General features: G+C 38.8%; 1 long non-coding RNA gene across 2 annotated transcripts; it reads right to left on the reverse strand.

Moving 5' to 3' along the window:
* Positions 1-342: 342 nt before the first annotated feature.
* On the reverse strand, positions 343-15,751 carry LOC123392295. 2 transcript variants are annotated; one of them, XR_006607026.1, is made up of 4 exons: positions 15,594-15,751; positions 9,233-9,331; positions 549-750; positions 343-440 (listed from the first exon to the last, which is right to left on the reverse strand). It is a non-coding gene; the product is annotated as an uncharacterized LOC123392295 (long non-coding RNA). The 2 variants fall into 2 exon arrangements; XR_006607027.1 differs by lacking the exons at positions 343-440; positions 549-750 and adding an exon at positions 764-1,714.
* Between the last annotated feature and the right edge of the window lie 2,805 nt (positions 15,752-18,556).

Raw genomic sequence — 18,556 nt, forward strand, 5'->3', positions numbered from 1 at the left:
TGAGAATTCCGGTCACTCTACTTCCTTGACAATAGTTGGTATTGTCAGCTGCTTGAAGTTAGCCATTCTGGTGGGTGTGTAGTAGAATCTCTTTGTGGTTTTAATTTGAATTTTCAGATGACTAATGAGGTAGAGCACTTTTTCATATGCATGTTCGCTATCAGATACCTTCTCTTGAGAAGTGTCTAGTTAAGTTTTTTCCCCATATTTTAATCGAGTCATATATATATATATATATATGTATATATATATCAGACACACATATATATATGTATATACACACATATCATATATATATATATATATCACACACATATATATATACATATCAGACACATGCATGATAGGCACCTCCTAGGACAGTTACCAATGATCCCAACTTCTTTGTATTCACATCTTCGTATTAGGTGCTGCCGGTAGGTGCGACTTGTGTCTTGTTTCTAATTAGTAGGAGGGAAAACAAATGATATGTCACTACTGAGTCTTAGGTTACACAAAACTGTATTTTACATCTTACTGGTAGACTCTATATTGCCTTGTTGGCTTACATAATTTGATGAAGCAAGCTGTCATGTTGGAGAGGTCCACACTCAAGGAATTAAGAAAGGTCAGGGCATTTAACCCAAACTCCCTGGAAGAATTCAATTCTGCAATCACCATGTGAGTTTGGAAGAAGGTCCATTGCACATCCAGCCTTTGGATGATATTCCAACTCTGGCTGAAATCTTGATTATTGCACTGTGAGAGATACTAAAACAGAAGACCTAGTTAAGCCATGCCCAAACTCCTGACACACAGAAATTATGAGATCATTTTAAGATGTTGGACTTTATTTATTATACAGAAGCAGATGATACACATGATTTGCAAATGTTTTTCCCAAGCTATGAACTGTCATTCTAATGGTTGTGTGGCTGTATCTCAGTGTGGTTTTAATTTGCATTTCCCTAATGAGCCTTCTGGTATGCTTTTGGCTCTCAGATATCTTCGGTATGAAGTAGCTACTCAAAAATCTTCTGGCCGTATTTTTAATGAAATTGTTTATCTCTTATTATTATTGAGTTATTACAGGAATTTTTAAAAAAATTCTGGTTATAAGTTCTTTTTCAAATTCATATAATGAAAATGTTCTCTCCCAATCTATGCCTGGCATTGTCTTTTGAAAAACTGCAAAAGAAAGTCTGAGAAGTGTAGATAATCAAGAGTGAGCTTTGCGAGAACACCTGGGAGGGCATATTTGAAGTGAGAGAGATGACAGCGGCTTAGAGGCAAAGCAGGCGTTGTGGAGAGGCGATCAAATTCTGGCTAACGAGTCCAGATTAGGCTGTAGGGTAAGAGAAATAAAGGAATAATCAAGATTGGCTCCTATGTTTTGGTTTTGGTAACTGAAAATTCAGATTTTCACCTTCATGCTGGTCACTTTCCTTTAAGATGAGGTAGTTCCCCAGTCTTCAGTACTTCCTATTAGCCCCAGATAATAAGGTCAAAGTCAGTTGCCATTTTTCATAATATTTACATCATCATTTTTTCTCTTTTACCTTATTTACCTCATCCATTTATATCACCAGGCTGAATCCTAGAGATCTTTGGTTTTATGGCTCCAGGTGCAAAAAATAGTTCCCAAGACTTGGGGTCATGAGGTGGATTCTTCTCAACTATGTCGTGTCCGGCAAACCCAGCTTTCTAAGATTTCGTTTTCTCGTCGCTCAGGTCCCTATCTCACAAAATGAGGGAAAAAATTATCAATCCTAAATTGATGTTAAATAATGACTATTTAGTATGTCTTTTCTTTATTTGAAAAAAATGTTCATGACTGCTCTTTCTTTTTATTTCCACTGAGTCAAAAAGTTACTTTTTTTTTTTTTTTTTTTTTTTTTTTTTTTTTTTTTTTGCAATACATTCCTACTTGATCTTTTTCCAGTCTCCCATCCACAAATTGACTGTGGTTACTGCCACATACTCTACCTAATAAATCTCATTTATCTTATGACTCTTGAATCTTACTTGACTTCCTGTTTCCCATGAAACTTGAAGGAGCTTTGTTAACTTTCCCCTCCTTCATTGTGAATTGGGTTTCACTTGTGCCAACACATACTTTACTCCCACCTCTGATTTGGCTTTCACTTGGCTTTGACTTGGTTCTCCCTCTCCGTGGAATGGCCCTTTGCTTATATTTCTGCGCCACAAACAGAGTATCTTTTTTTTTTTTTTTTTAACAAATCTTGCTTCTTCATGAATTATTCTTACCATTTGTAATGGCTTTCATCCTCTAGACTTGAGGGACTCGCTTGTCTTTATTTCTTTTAGAGTTACCAAAATCTGTGTGGTACTTCTTAATGGTTTCTTATTTTTCCACATAAGGTGCTGTTGGAGGGCAGAAATCCTACTTCCTTTTCTCTACATCCTCACCAACATTTGTCTTTTTGATAACAGACTTCCTAACAAGTATGAGGTGATTATCTCATTACGGTTTTGATTTGCATTTCCTTGATAATTAGTATATAAGCCTCTTTTAATATACCTGTTGGCAATTTGTTTTTATTTTTTGGAAAAATTTCTATTCAAGTTCTTTTCCATTTTTAAATCAGGTTATTTGTGGGTTTTGTTACTGAGTTCTAAGTGTACCTTATATATTTTGTACATTATCTCCTTATTGAATATATTGTTTGCAAATATTTTTCTTATTGTATAGGTGGTTGTTTCTTTTGTCATTTTGTTGATGTTGCATTTGCTGTACAGAAAGTTTTTAGCTTGGTATAGTCCTATTTGGTTATTTTCATATTTGTTGTCTTTGTTTTTGCTGAAAAATCCAAAACTCATTGCTAAGACCAAAGGAGCTTACCCTTCATGTTTTCTTAGAGGAATTTCATAGTTTCAGGTCTTAAATTTAAGTCTTCAATCTATTCTGAGCTGATTTTTGTGTGTGGTATCATACAGGGGTCCAATTTCATTCTTTCACATGTGGATATCCCATTTTACCAACACCATTTATTGAAGAGACCATCCATCCCCATTATGTATTCTTGGCATGTCCATCAAAAATTAGTTGACCACATATGTGCAGATTTATTTCTGGGCTCACTATTCTGTATCAGTGACCTGTGTGTCTATTCTGTTTTACTATGGCTTTATAATTTAGTCTGAAATCATAAATTGTGATGACCCCAGCTTTGCTTTTCTTACTCGAGACTTCTTTAGTTCTTTGGGGTCTTTCATGGTTCCATACAAATTTTAGGATTTTTTTTTCCTACTTCTGTGAATAGTGCCATTGGAATTTTGATAGGGTTTGCTTTGAATCTGTAGGTCATTTTGAACAGAAAGGACATTTTAACATATTAATTCTTCCAATCCATTAACATGAGATATCATTTGATGCATTTGTGTCTTCTTCAACTTCTTTTTAACACTCTGTTATCATTTTCAGTGTGTAGATCTCTCATCTCCTAGATTAAATCTATTCCTAATCATTCTTTTTGATACTATTGTAAGTGGGATTGTTTCCTTAAATTTTTTTTAGAGTTTACTTTAGTGTACAGAAACACAACTATTATTGTATATTGATTTTATATCTTGCAACTTTATCAAATTCATCAGTTCTAAGTTGTTGGTGTTTTGTTTTGTTTTGTTTTCGTTTTTGTTTCTTTGTATGTGATCTTTAGACTTCTCTGTATATAATATGCCATTTGCTAGCAGAGACCATTTTACTTCTCTTGTGATTTGGTTGCCTTTTTTTTTTCTTGCTTAATTGTTCCAGCTAAGGCTTTCAGTGCTATGTTAATGAAAAGGACAAGAGTAGGCCCCCTGCATCATTAGTTTGTTCCTGACCTTAGAGGAACAGAGCATAATGACTCTGAGGTTCATCCATGTTTTTGGCATGTATCAGGAGCTTGTGTCTTTTTATTACTAAACTGTATTCCATCATGCAGATAAGTCTGTAGTTGATGGACATCTGGACTGTTCCTAGTGTGAAGCTAATTCTTTTTTGTTGTTGTTAAGATTTTATTTATTTATTTGACAGAGATATTACAAGTAGGCAGAGAGACAAATGGGGGTGGGGGGGAAGCAGGCTCCTTGCTGAGCAGAGTGCCCCATGCAGGGCTCAATCCCAGGACCCTGAGCTCATGACTTGAGCCGAAGGCAGAGGCTTAACCCACTGAGCCACCCAGGCACCCCTCTGAGGCTGTTCTGAATAATGCTGCTATCAACTTTTGTATAGGTTCTTGTGTTGACACATGTTTTCATTTCACTTTGGGATATACCTAACAATGGACTTGCTTGATCATAGGATACATTTATAAATCTATATTTAACTTTTTAAGAAAGTTCCAACTACTTTTCAAATAGATAATTTTTAATTAAAAAAAAAATCCAGGAGTCTTCAAATCTTCCAAAGGAAGAACTACCAACAGAGGAAAAGAAAAATGTTTGATAGCGAAGTTCTGCTGTTGCTACATGTATATAGATCACATCTGTAGTACCAACAGGCAAACCAGTGTTTTTTCATTGCTTGGCATTACCTATACACCCAAACCTGTAAGCTGATTTGGAGAAATCCTACATAAATCTAATCTACCTCCATTTAATGATGATAAAGGATTTTAACATCAAAACACAAATAGCATATAACAGAAATACACTGACTTTGGAAGCTAACTGGGAAATTCCAAGTGACCCGTGAAGGGGAGTATCACAGTCTCTCTTTGCAGTGATTGTTGACACGAGTTCCTGGTCCCACTTAGAGAATTCTCTCCAAGTCTACAGGATTCTTTCTCCTTTAAGATGAGGCAGAACTATCACAGCCAACATCACTTATCTATTTATATGTTAAAGATTTATTTTATGCTTCTTTATGCTTTTTTTTTTTTAAAGCAAAAAAAAATTTTCAAGTGTTTAGTAGAAGTTAGCCATGTTGTTGGATCTAGTTGGATGAATATCAAAATTGACATCTATTCAGATGTGGTCTGTACAAAACATCTATTGTTTTTTTTTTTTTCTAGGAAGTGCCCTATGCATTTCAATTATATCCTGGTGTGCGAGTGTGATGGATTATTTCAAAATACTATGTTGTCCAATCACTGTGAATGAACCGTACACTAAATATCATGAGAACAAAAGGCCTGGGGAAACCAGTTCCAGTAAATTAAGACCCATCTTAGATGTTATTCTCATGAGCAACCTTCATCTGAACTTGATTACGATGATTATAAAGCTTTGTTCAATCTAGGCCCAAGTGGTATGCATTTCACTAATAATGAAGCAATAACTCTTAGTTTTTAAAAAGTATACACACACACACACACATATATATATAATATGTATATGTTCTTTAATATCAACATTTATGAAATAAACCAAAGAAAGAATATGCTCATTTTCATTCTTGAAATTTACCAGAATGTTGCTCTTTACTTAAAACCAAACTTGAGGGCGCCTAAGTGGCTCAGAGGTTAAGTGGCTGCCTTCAGCTCAGGTCATGACCCCAGGGTCCTAGGATGGAGTCCCTCGTCAGGCTCCTTGCTCAGCGGGGAGCCTGCTTCTCCCTCTGCCTATTTCTGCCTCCTGCTCTCCTTGCTTGTGCTCTCTCTCTCTCTGGCAAATAAATAAAATCTTAAAAAAAAATAAATAATTTGATATAACATTAGAATGAAGCATTTGAAAGAATCATTCAGGCTTCAAACCCAAAGTAGGGAAAAAAAAAAAAAAGAATCAGAGTTTTGCTGATGTGTGTCCTGTAATTTTGTAGAGAAAGAGTCCTCCCACCCCAAAAAAGAGCTCCCCACATGGCACTGTGAAAAGTTAACATGCTCTGAACATTTCAGAAATACGTGGCAGCATAATGTTATCAATTTTACATTGCTACCAACGGCAATGTGGATATGTCACCGCCGTATCTGAGATGTTTTGCACATATTTCTCTCCTTGACCAAGCCACAAATTCAATTTGTGCCCAGTTAAATCCTCATAAAACAGTGTCTCGGACAAATGATTGTTTTTTTCCTTCCCAACCCAGAGAAATCCCAGCCTGGGCTATTTTCACTTTTGGTGGGAAATGTTCCATTCAGGCTGACGCACAATTACGTGGCAAATATCCTCATGTTCTTTTCTTGTCATATGGCTGAACTTTAAAAAGTTGTGAAACAACCTAATAATTATAACAAAAATAGCTAACTTAGTCTGTTTCAAGCGTGTTACTTGCATCATTCACTTATTTGTTATACCAGTGCTGAATTAGGTGCTATAATCATACCCATTTCATATGTGGGGGAAACTGAGACTAACGAAGACTAAATAATTTGCCTATAATCAATAAGTGGCAGCCTCATTTTCACTACGTCTTATCATTCTTTGTTCATACTGAACAAGAAGACTCTGATCCACCCTTTAAAAAATTTTAAAACACTGTTAAATATCCTTTTGGATTATAAGCAAAAGTGAGAGTCTCTAGTTATCTAGAAGATTTTCCTATGAAACCATATGGATTTTGTGAAGAAACACAAATTATATAAGGAAATTAAAACTTAAAAGGCATTGGATATCTAAATTTTATTAATGCAGTACAAATAGACTATTTAAAACTACCATAGATAGAAAGATACCTATATATATGCAGGCAAACATACATAATACATGCATAGCCAGAAAGGACTCCCAGACTATTATGTAAAATCCTATGCTGTCCCTAAGTGGAGAAGTTCTAAAAGTCAACATGCCTACGATACTTCTGGCAGGCAACTAGAATAACTGAAGACTGTCGGCCCCGACTTGTTACCAGGTAATGGAAATGAATCCTGATTGGTTGGTGAACAAACATAGTCCAAGACTAAAAGAGGGGTCAACAGGATAAGATGGCAGAAGCCGTCCTGACCCACTGACCTATTTAACCTTGTCTCTGTTTTCTCACAATTCATACCCTATGTACCACGTAACCCAGCCTCTTTGTTGATCCCTATATATACACCAGGGATTATCGTGGGACAATTTTTTAGTCATCTGGGATGATTACTACTATCTCCATACCTATGCTTCTTACTTTAAAACATTTTGAAAGGCTTCCTCATCCCCCTTTATCTCATATGAGCTACCACTTTTTTTTTGTTCCACCCCCGTAACAAGGAAACTAGGATTCAATGACCCAACATCATATTTTGAAAGACTGACCATTCTAGGGGCACCTGGATAGCTCAGTGGGTTAAAGCCCCTGCCTTCGGCTCAGGTCATGATCCCAGGGTCCTGGGATCGAGTCCCGCATCGGGTCTCTGCTCAGCGGGGAGCCTGCTTCCCCTCCTCTCTCTGCCTGCCTCTCTGCCTACTTGTGATCTCTGTCTGTCAAATAAATAAATAAAATGTTTGAAAGACTGGCCATTCTTGGTTTAGAATAGGGGTCCATAAACTTTTTCTGGGAAGGTCCAGGTAAAAAATGTTTTCAATTTTGAGGGTCATATAGTTCTTGTCACAACTACTCACCTCTGCCCCTGTTGTGCAAAAGCAGCCATAGACAATTCAGACATAGATGGGTGTGGTGCTGTCCTAATAAAACTTTATCAATAAAGGTGGTGGGCCAGATTTGGCCCCTGAGCACAGATTTTGCCATCCCCTGGTTTGGAATGATGCACCATGTGATTCTGGTGCTGAGTTCTTTCTGGAACCTTTATCCCTCCTTCATATGCATGCAGAGCAAGGGACTATGAGCATCCCACAGACCTGGTTCTGGCTGCAGAACTCTGGCTTCACCTATGTCTCCTTTAGGGACTGTATCCTTAGGTAATTTTGCCCAACAGTACCAGGAGATCAGATACAGTACTGTTTCTTGTATTCCCTCTGAATATATTTTTTAAATTGTGCAAAACTGTTTTTAATCTCTAGTTAATAATTACTGATCTCATCAAAAACAACGAATGCAATATTTTCCTTAACAGAGACTGATTTGGGTCCTTTTTGGGGGGCGAGAGTGGGGGGGGGGTGTGTTGTCTTAATTGCACGGAGCGGCCCGCCACTGTCAGACTTCACACGTAGGTTTGTTTGCACAACAGCAAGACTGTGGCTACTTGGTTTATGTGTTTAATAGGTGGGTGTACTCCGCCACACAGTGTGAATTTTTCAAAATGAATGGCTTGCAGTTGGGAGTTGCAGAGGGCTTGTGTCATGGAAAGAGAGAATGAAGGATTCAAATAGTAAACATCTCCATCTTTTAAATAGGCCCTTTATGGCACAGCACTGGAACACGGCCTTCTGGAAGAGACCTGATGACGTGAGCTGTGCCGAAGGGACCAAATGGTACAAGCTGGGCAAGAGTGCGCACAGGGAGTCTCCCCATAATCTCCAGTGAGTGCGAGATGCGTCTGGGGGAGGGTTCTTGGCACAGCGATGGAACTAAGCTTTTAGTCCAGCTCCCGTTTCTAATCCTAAATCAAACCACTACACTCGGTCTCTCACTTTAATAAGCACTAAATCCACATGCTAGGTTTCAAAAGAAAGAAAAAACCTACTTTAACTATTAAAACTTCCCTGAAACCTACTCATGGGAACAGAGAACATATGGTGTTGTAATTTTTTTTTTTTTAAGCAAGACATCTGTACTATTCAAGAAATAGCTAAAATCTGTCGGATTCCAGAAACTTTTATAAGCTGAACTCCAGAATAGATAAATTATTTTTATTAGATTCAGCCATGGACAATTCACGAAGAAAATTCGAGCTGGAAAACAACTTTTCAAAAAGAGCAGCTTTGGTGAAGTGTCAGCTTACATCTTGATTTCGAACAGCAAATGTTAAGAAAACTACTTTAATTTTCAGTGCATATGTGATGGCGTTGGGCTGCAAAAGCCCTGTGCATCAGTTGACCGGAAACATGGGGAAAGAGATCAAGTCCCCTGCTGTAACCTCTCCAGGAAGCACCGCGGAGTGCTCAGGGCTAGTGATTCACAGGACATTTGTGTGCACCTACTACTGGACCAGGCCACCTGCACAAAACGCACAGCGCTTGCAAAGGCTTGGCACTGCGTGGAAGAGTAGAATGCCAGCCTGCAGAGAGCTTCAATCTTAAAACAGAAGAGAGGGCACGGATTGCATGGAGCACTGGGTGTGGTACAGAAACAATGAATACTGTTATGCTGAAAATAAACTTTAAAAAAATGATTAATAAAAAAATGAAAAAAAAAGAAATTAAAAAATGACAGACAATTAATGGGCTGCAATGGCTTCTGGGAAGGCATATTTAAGAGCTTGGTTCTTACCTGAAGACGACAGAGTGTGAGTCAACATGATGGCTGGAGGGGTGTCTTCCAGGCGGCTGGAGCAGAATCCAGGCCTTGAGGATGAGAAATGAGATGTGTCTGAAGAAAGCAAAGCATATCAAGGCTGTAGCAGAGGGAAATGAAGGGACTAAGACACCTAATTCTGAGAGAAATGGCCGGGACAAGTACTACAGGGGTTTGAAAGACACGGTAAGGACCTAAAAGTTCATCTGCATAATCCTTTTCTTTGCTCCCATCAGAAGTGGATTTTCCCAAAGCACTCTGAATATAAACTCGGTTTGCAGAGAGAAACACACCAGGCAACAGGCTAGTCTACGTCCTCAGATGCAACGCTTAGGCCGGAACTGGAATCACTGAGCCCAAAATTTACATCATGGCTTTCCTGTTTTGTGTAAATAAATAGGTTTTGTAGAAATAAACAGTTGCCTTAGAGTAGATAGTATGAGGAACAACAAAGATGACAAGTGAGCGATAGGTGTTCTTGTGCACCGAGGAAACACAGGTATTTCCAATTTTTCATAGCAATGGACTCGTTATTAATCAGAAAGTGGCTAAAAGAACTTTCCAATGAAAACAAAATCAACTAAATGAAACAAAACAAGACATTCCATTGGGAAAAAAAAATCTGTTAGGGGAGCCTGCGTGGCTCAGTGGGCTAAGCCTCTGCCTTAGGCTCGGGTCATGATCTCAGTCAGGGTCCTGGGATCAAGCCCTGCATCAAGCTCTCTGCTCAGCAGGGAGCCTGCTTCCTCCTCTCTCTCTGCCTGCTGCTCTGCCTACTTGTGATCTCTCTCTTTCTCTGCCAAATAAATAAATAAAATCTTTAAAAGAAATCTGTTATAAAAAAATCTTAATTTTTTAAGGGTTAATTGTTTTGGAACACAAAAGGAAAAAAATTCACCACTCTAATATTGATTTTTACTTATTTTTTGTGAACTATTGTCCATTTTTGTACATCTTTACAGTAACAATCATTCCTTTATTTTCTGTATGCTTTCATTTAATGATACTTTCCATATTTCACAAGATTCTACATCGCCATGTATAATGACTGCAAATACTCCACCTCTAAGTAATTAATTGTGACAATTCTGATTATGTGTCAGTGTTGCATGATTGAGAAAGTTGGTTAAAAAGGAAAGGGTTTTCTGCACTAGGTTTTGATGTATGTTCAAATCACTAAATTTAAGTAAAAAGAAATGAATCACTTTAATGAAATTGTTGGAACAGTGCACAGTCCTTTCACCTATAAAATTTGGCAATACCAAAATGAATGGAATAAATTTCAGAAGTCTGAATATCTGCTAAAACCACTTACTATTTAAATAGTACTAATTATTTTTAATAGACTCTATTTTTTTAAAGCACTTTTAGGCCCGCAACAAAACTGAAAGGGGAGTACAGTTTCCATACACCCGCTCTGCCCCTGACACAGAGTCTCCTTCACTATAAACATCGCATACCACACGGATACATTTGTTGCAATCCATGAACCTACAATGACACATCATTGTCACCCAAACTGCATAGTTTACATTAAAGTTCGCTCTTGGTCCCTGTATATTCATTCTATGGGTTTTACAAATGTATAATTATACAAAGGTAAAATGACATGCCTTCATCGTATGGTATTGTATAAAATACCCTCACGACCTTAAAAATCTTCTGTGACCTGCCTCTTCTTCCCTTCCCCATTACATCTGTCAACCATCAGTCTTTTTACTTTCTCCATAGTTTCACCTTTTCCAGAAGGCTATACAGTTAGAACCGTGGAGTATATAGTCTTCTCAGACTGGCTTCTTTCACTTAGGGATACGTACTTATGTTTCCAACATGTCTTTTCATGGCTTGATAGCTCATTTATTTTTAGCACTGAAGAGTATTTCATTGTCTGGATGTTTCAGAGTTTACTTATTCATTCATCTACTGAAGGACATCTTGCTTGCTTCCCAGTTTAGGAAATTAGGAATAAAGCTGCTGTACCATCCATGTGCGTGGTATGGACATGTTTGTATGGACATGTTTTCAACTCATGGGGAGTTGAAATATCAGAAATCAGTCTGGATCATATGATAAGAGTATGGTTAGTTTTGTAAGAAACCACCAAACTGTCTTCCCAAGTACATGTATCATTTTGCATCCCCACCAGCAATGAGTGAGAACTCTCATTTCTTCACATCCTCATCAGCATTTGGTGTTGTGTTTTAGATTTTCAATATTTTAATAGGTGTGTAGCACTATGGACTCCTATTTTTAAAAACGTACAAATAAAACAAGTCTCGATTCAGCAAAGACTTGAAATCATTTAGCCAGTTTCTTTCTCCGTAATTTTTATTTGCTTTCACTAAGAATGCCAAAAGTATTCATAACGCAACGGCACTCCATTTTCTATCACCCAAGAAGCAAAGACTCTAACAGATCATGGAGTTCTTTCTTTATTACTTCTCTTATCTAATATTTTTATCAGAAGTACTCAAAAAAAAAAAAACTTATAAAATTTGCAATCTATACTGTGATCTCTCTCTCCTTGACCCTCCTGCTACCCTCTCCCTCTTTCTTCTCCCTTCCCTAGTAGTACAACCTCCTTTCTCTCCATTTCTTAATCTCTTTAGGCCACTCCCATTATATTTTTGCTTCTACTACTCCAACAAAACTATTCTTGTCAAGATCACCAACAATTCCTTCTTGCCAAATCCAGAAACCAATCATCAGGACAGCTTCTTACGACACTCTGGACAGCTTCCACATACCACGCTTCCCCATAACTCCATTCATTCCACCGAACATATCTTCTCATTCTGTGTCCTTCATTACTCTACCTCCTACCAAACTCTAAGCTTTAGAATCAAAAGGGTTCAGCTATCTGGTATCTGTGTGTCACTACATATGCTTTTTTCCCTAAGTCATCTCATTCAATCCCATGGATTTAAAATCTTCTATCTGCTGATGAGTTCAACAATATATAGCTCTAGTCCTGAACCCTCCCTGAACTCCAGACTCATAAATCCAACTCTGAAACTTAAAATACACCAAACAGAATAATTCAGTCATAAATCTTCCCTTTCACACACCCCCATCCACACCCCTAGTTGCAACATTCTTCAGTCTCTTGCTTCTCGGAGAATGGCATCTCTCTCTGCTCACTGGCTTGGGCCTAAAGTTCAAAGTCTACCTTCATTTCTCACTACTCCCAAGAGCCAAATCCATCAGAAGCTATTGAAGTTCCATCTTCAAGACACCCCAAATCCTTCTGCTTACCAATACCCTCCTTCTACGCAGCCATGGTGTCTCACCTGGACTGCTACTGTTGCCCACCTGTTCTCACTCCTTTCTCTCTTGTTCCCATGCAGAGAGCACCCTTCACACAGGGGCTAGAGGCACGTGACATTATGTAAGAAATGAACATTCCTTGCCCTGGTTTTGCTGAAACATCAGCATCAGGTACCAAGGCAAGTGTCAGGCAAATTCTCCCAGTAGAAGTCCCCAATAACTTTTTCCAATTATCTAGAATCTCTCTCAACCATTCTGAATAAGAAAGAATCCGAGAGAAAGAAGATTTACAAAGATGCTGGGTAAAGGGATGTCCAGCAGAGCTGCCAGGAAGACAAGGAACTTTCTGCAGGAAGGGTCTAGATAAGTACTTCTGGATGTCCAGGAGCCTAGCAAGACTGTTCTGTGGTCCACAGGAATAGAGACTTAAATACCCCAGTAAAGGAAATACAGAAAACATGGGTCCATCACAGCATCTCATGAGAGGAAGTTTCTGTTTTAATCATGTTTTAAGTGCAGGGAATGCAAAGCTACCCAGCCCAGTCTCATCCACCCATGTGGAGGGGCTGTAGTGGGCAAGGAGAGAAGTCAGTTAGACCCTGTTTCCGATGCAGGCAGGCTTCCCAGAGAGTGCCAGGCTGACTGGGAGAGGAGAGAAATGAGCACTAAATCAAATTCAGGATTTGGATTGTTACACAGGGCTGGATACTCTCCTGAACTGAAACTCTGTTTGCAATTTAAAGTCATTACAGAATTGTGTATTATGAAAGAGTGAGCAGAAATGTTGCGGGTCTGCCAGAGTTTTCATCCAGGCCAAGGGCAAAGTAATTCCGACTGAATACATTTTAAGAGACAGTGGGAACAACATATGAAGGCATCTGACTTTGTTACCAGTCACACTTGTTCAAAAATCCTGTTATGGAATCTACTGAATGTATGAATCAGATCCTATCTCTCACCTCTGTAATTCCCTCGGATGCCCTCCACCATATTTAGAATGAGATCTAAATTTCTCCCATTGCCGTTACAGTAGGATCCACGCAAGATCTGTCTCATTACCCACGTAGCCTTCTGCCCAATGTGGCCCCTGTTGAACACTCCCCACTCCACCCCAACCATTTTCCCCTTGCTGACTGCCCCAAACTCACTGGTTTTCTTCCCACTCTTCAAACATATCAAGCTTATTCTTTCCTCAAGGACTTTCCCTTTGGTGTTCCTTGACTCCAGAATCTTCTTCCTTTAGATATCTATAGACAAAAACCTTCATTTCTTTTGCTTCTGCTTAAATATCACTTTTTCAAAAACATCTTCCTAAATTACATGGTCTAATTATGACTCTTCCCACTATTAGAGCCCATGACCCTTCATCAGTGGTCCTCATACACCATTCTTTCCTACTCCCTCCACCAACATTGCATCTCTACAGTTCTCTAAGGAAGAAGTCAAAAGGAATTAATAATCAGTAATTCCATCACTGTAACCCCGATGAAAAGTATGAGATAGATAAGGACCTCACGTAACTTAGAACAAGCTTTTTCAGTTACAAATGACTAACATTTTGACTATTGAGGAAAATGTATTTTTATTGTAATAAAATATATCTAGCATACAATGTACCACTTCATGAATTCTCAGCGGACAGTCCTGTGGCATTTAGTACATTCACGCTGTCGTGGGACCATCACCAGCACCCATCTCTGGAACTTTTCATCTTCCCAAACAGAAACTCTGAGAACAATAGAGTTCATGTTCTTATGAACTCACATGAGAACATAAACTCCTCATTCTCTTTCCTCCTAGTTCCAGCCCCCGACCATTCTGCTTTCTGTTTCTGTGAATTTGACTACTCTGGGTACCTCATATAAGTGGAACCACATAATATTTGTCCTTTTATGCCTGGTTTATTTCACTTAGCATAATGTCTTCAAGGTTCATTCATGCCATAGTATATGGCAGAATTTCATCCCTCTGTAAGGCTGAAAAATATTACAGAGCACGTAAAGGACACATTTTGTTTATCCGTTCATCCACTGATGGACATTTGGGTCATTTCCACTTTGGGCCTCTTGTGATTAATGCTGCTATGAACATGGGAATACAAATATCTGCTTGAGTCTCTGTTATCAATTCTGTTTGGAATTTATGTAAGAATTGCTAGATCACATGGTAATTATATATATATAATTACCATATATACTATATATATATATATAAAATTACCATTATTTTCTGTTAGACTCAACTTTTTTTCAAGTGGCCCAGCCTCCTACATGTGGTAAGTGCACATTCCTACCCCCTGAAAGGACACAGTCTAAATATTTCACATGTATTGAAAAAAAAAAATATATATATATATATAGCCATACTGCTTTCCACAGCAACACACTGACTTTCAACAGCACAACAGTAATCATAAATGTGTGTGGTTTATTTTCTCTGGGTCAGGTCCGTTACTTAGGTGCCTTTGCTATTGTGACATGTTTAATTCTCATATGAGACAGGTTCTTTTTTTTTTTTTTTAAATCCTTGATTTGCAGATGAGGAGAGGTGCCCAAGTGGATTCATTAGCAAGTTGCAAAGCCTGGACTTGAGGTCAGCCTGACTCCGTAGCCCGTGCTGCTGCCCACTGCACTCTTGCTGCCTGGTGCCATTGTTACAGGGTTGTCCAGAGAGGAGAGAAGTGACCAAGGTGCTCTTGTGACCTGCCTCATAAATGCTATAATCTTACAAGTAGGTGGCATTACAATATGCCACCTTATAATCTTCAGAGCCTGAAGAAACCCATGGAATCAGGACAGATTAAACCCAAAGACAGAGAATACATATTTTGCCTATAAGAAAGGAAATTACGAATTTTTGTTTTCTTACATGGTAGATTATTCTAGGCTCAAATCTGTTAGCACCTAAGCCTTTTGTACTTGAAGGTCCCCTTTCTGAACTTCATTCTGATTTAGAGGGTCAGTGTATGGGAAAGTCAGACAAATAACTGTTTCTTAGAAAAACTGCAGGCGAGCCAGTCTGTGGACGCTTGTCACGGAGAAGGAAGGAAAAGAAAAACCAGCAGCCTTACCAGGTCACCGCTGATGAGATTATTTAGTCCTCCAAGTGCAACCAAAGTAAATTCGCTCTCCAACAGGAGTATCACGACAGAGATGTCGCCCACTAACCCGAACAAAGCATTCCTGCACACTCTAAGTGGGGATTATGGCATCAAACTATACTGAGACTCTAGACAATATGCCAGTAAAAAGCAGCCTAAAGAGGAAATCCCAGTTTATATGACTCACTGTTTTGAACAAATATTAACATTGGCTGGCCAACATTTCGCTTTGTATCACTTTTCCAGATTACCGAAAAGTTATATAATGCTTCAAAGTCGCCAATACAGGCAAAATAAACTAGATAAACGATTTGGATTACTCATTTCATTACCAACAGCTTCAGTCAACTTATTTACTAAAAAAAGGAAAAAAAAAATTCCCGAGCATTGTAACAGGCTCGTCTTACTCGTACTAACTCGAGAAGGGATCTAGACAACATCTCTTTGCATCAGCCAGCTGAAAATCAGCTCAGCCTGAGCAGAATGGAGTCTCGCAGAAAACAACTTTTGCAAATGTCAAAGAGCTCTTTCTTTAGAGGCTTTACCTAGGCTGGCTTATGATATGTTAACAAATCTTCAGCAACTGACAAATGTAAATAATATAAATTTCTCTGCTGAGATGGACAAATTTGCTTCCCCCCCCCCCCCGGGGAATTACAAAATAATAATGACGACATTATTCAGCAAATTCATGCCCACATGCAAAACGATAATCTAATCGGCCTTAAATGAAAGGGTTTAGGTTAGAGGAGCTCTAAATGAAGTTCTTCACAGACCTAAATCTTTAGGTCTCTGCATCTCTGTGAAAGCCAAATTTACGTTCTGCATCCATGCTATCACATCAAAACATGAGTAAATTGCTCCTTTTTATACTCCGATCTGGGTATAAGGTTTGCAGGAATCTTCCTGGGTGGGGTAGGTGATGAGTTGGAAGGGCTATACTGAAGAAGGTCATGGATGGGGTCATTGAGTCCCACAGGATTTACTCACCGCACATGGCTAGGAGTTTCATCTTTATTATTATTCACCCAACGTTGTTGAGAAATTTCGGTAGGTGGTAAGCGTTGTAAGCATTATGTCACATTTGCAGGATCCTGCCCTGGCTGTGGCAACGAAAGTACGCATGCGTGGCCACACACAGTGGCAGAGCAGAGACTCACAGGGGAGAGCAGAGACAACCAGTGAAGGAAGGCTGAGTGCAGAGCAAGAAAGACAGACAATTCAGGGCTTGGAACACACACGTGAATGAGGAACCCTTGAAAACCCCCAAGCAAAGTGAATTCCCAGACACAGAACCAAAACGCAGAACCAAAAGCCCAAGTGATGAGAAAACACATACGAGTGTCTGTTGTGTGTGGGCATGTAAGAATATTAGAGAGGAATGCGTATCTCTGTACGTTACCATATGTGTGTATGTGTGTAGTGATTCCAGGTAGAACCGTTTAACACAGACATTTTGGAAGACATAATTTCTAAAAGGAAGTCAACACCTGAGAGAGAATAGAAGAAAGCAGAGGGGAGCAGAAAGAAAGATTAGCTAGGTCAGAGTTTGAGCCCGCTTTGTTAGTTATGGATCCCCCTTAACCTAGATTTCTCTTCCTAGACTATTGATTTAGCTTTGCTTCTGAACCCTCTTGGGTGCCACTTGCTTGAGAAACAGAAAAAAAAAAAGAAAAGGGTCCATTGATTTTTCTCATGGTCAGTCTGTTCCTAAGGCCCTTACAGCTAATCAGTTACCACCTCCCCCTACTTATCTTATCAGGGCTTTCTAATTTCCTCCATTAAGAGATGTCTGACTCTGTAGTGCTGAAATCTCACAGTCTGGGTACATAAGAAGATTAAACTGAGTCACTGACTCCCCTTGATCTTCCCTACTTCCTCTTATTGAAGGCGTGTCTCTGTTTACCATGCGAGATAAGCGGGTACAGACGAGGCAGGAATGGGATCTTAGAAGATGCAAAGGATTTAGATCTTGGTGCTGTGTATACAGTAGGCGACAAGAAAATTGCACATGGGGAAACTCTAAAGGGTTCTTCAACTATAGCTCATTATACTCTGCTTATGAAAAACCAGGGCTCTGATGAGGTCTGAGGGTGGAACCAGATTCCAGCCTTTTTGAGAGTAGTGATTAGCTGAAGTGTTTCTGACAGCTAAATAAATATTTTCTAAATAAAAATATACTGTATGTTTTAAACGGAATATCAGAACCATTTTTAGAAAGGTGGGTTGCTACTCTGGGATTCCCCAGCTGCCAGGCCCCGTTCTAAGCAGAAACTGCTATTTTCTGACTGTCGCCAGCTGGAAGCTCCACGGTGCCAGCTAAATGGCATTTTGGTGAAACCATCCAAGATCTAGAGCTTTAAGAAGCAATGCAAAATTGAATAAGTCATGCGAACTTCAGAAAAGTCCATTTGAAAAGATTTGTAGATGGATGGATATAATTCCCGATTTAGGATCTCGTCATAGGTAGTCGCTGGGGAGACACACAGAGACAGTGAGTCCCAGAGAGTCCCAGACAAAGAAAGAAACCCTTATCATGCAGTAACTAATCCCGATAACGGTGGCTGGCATGGAAACCAAAGAGATCAATGTGGCAGCCTTGAGTGCTCTCTTGCAAGATTAAAAAGAAAAAGGAATTATTAAAAAGTAGGAGAAGCCAGATATAATCTAAGGACAAATAGAAAAATTTACAACACCGAGAAGGGTGTTTAAAGAGTACATAAAGACCAGAATGACATGAGAATGTATACTACAGATAAGGTTATGATTGTATTAAAATTATATATACACGGAGTAAAATCTTCAGATGATATAAAAGTTATTCATTATTCTTTATCCAGAGAAGCAGTCGCTTGGTTTCTTATGTATGCTTCCAGAAGTTTTGCATATGCATACAAGAATATGTACAACAGTGGCTCTCAAATGGAGGGAAT

This window comes from Mustela putorius, unplaced genomic scaffold (assembly GCF_011764305.1).
Source record: "Mustela putorius furo isolate JIRA1106 unplaced genomic scaffold, ASM1176430v1.1 tig00000487_pilon_pilon_pilon, whole genome shotgun sequence".
Lineage (NCBI taxonomy): Eukaryota > Metazoa > Chordata > Mammalia > Carnivora > Mustelidae > Mustela > Mustela putorius.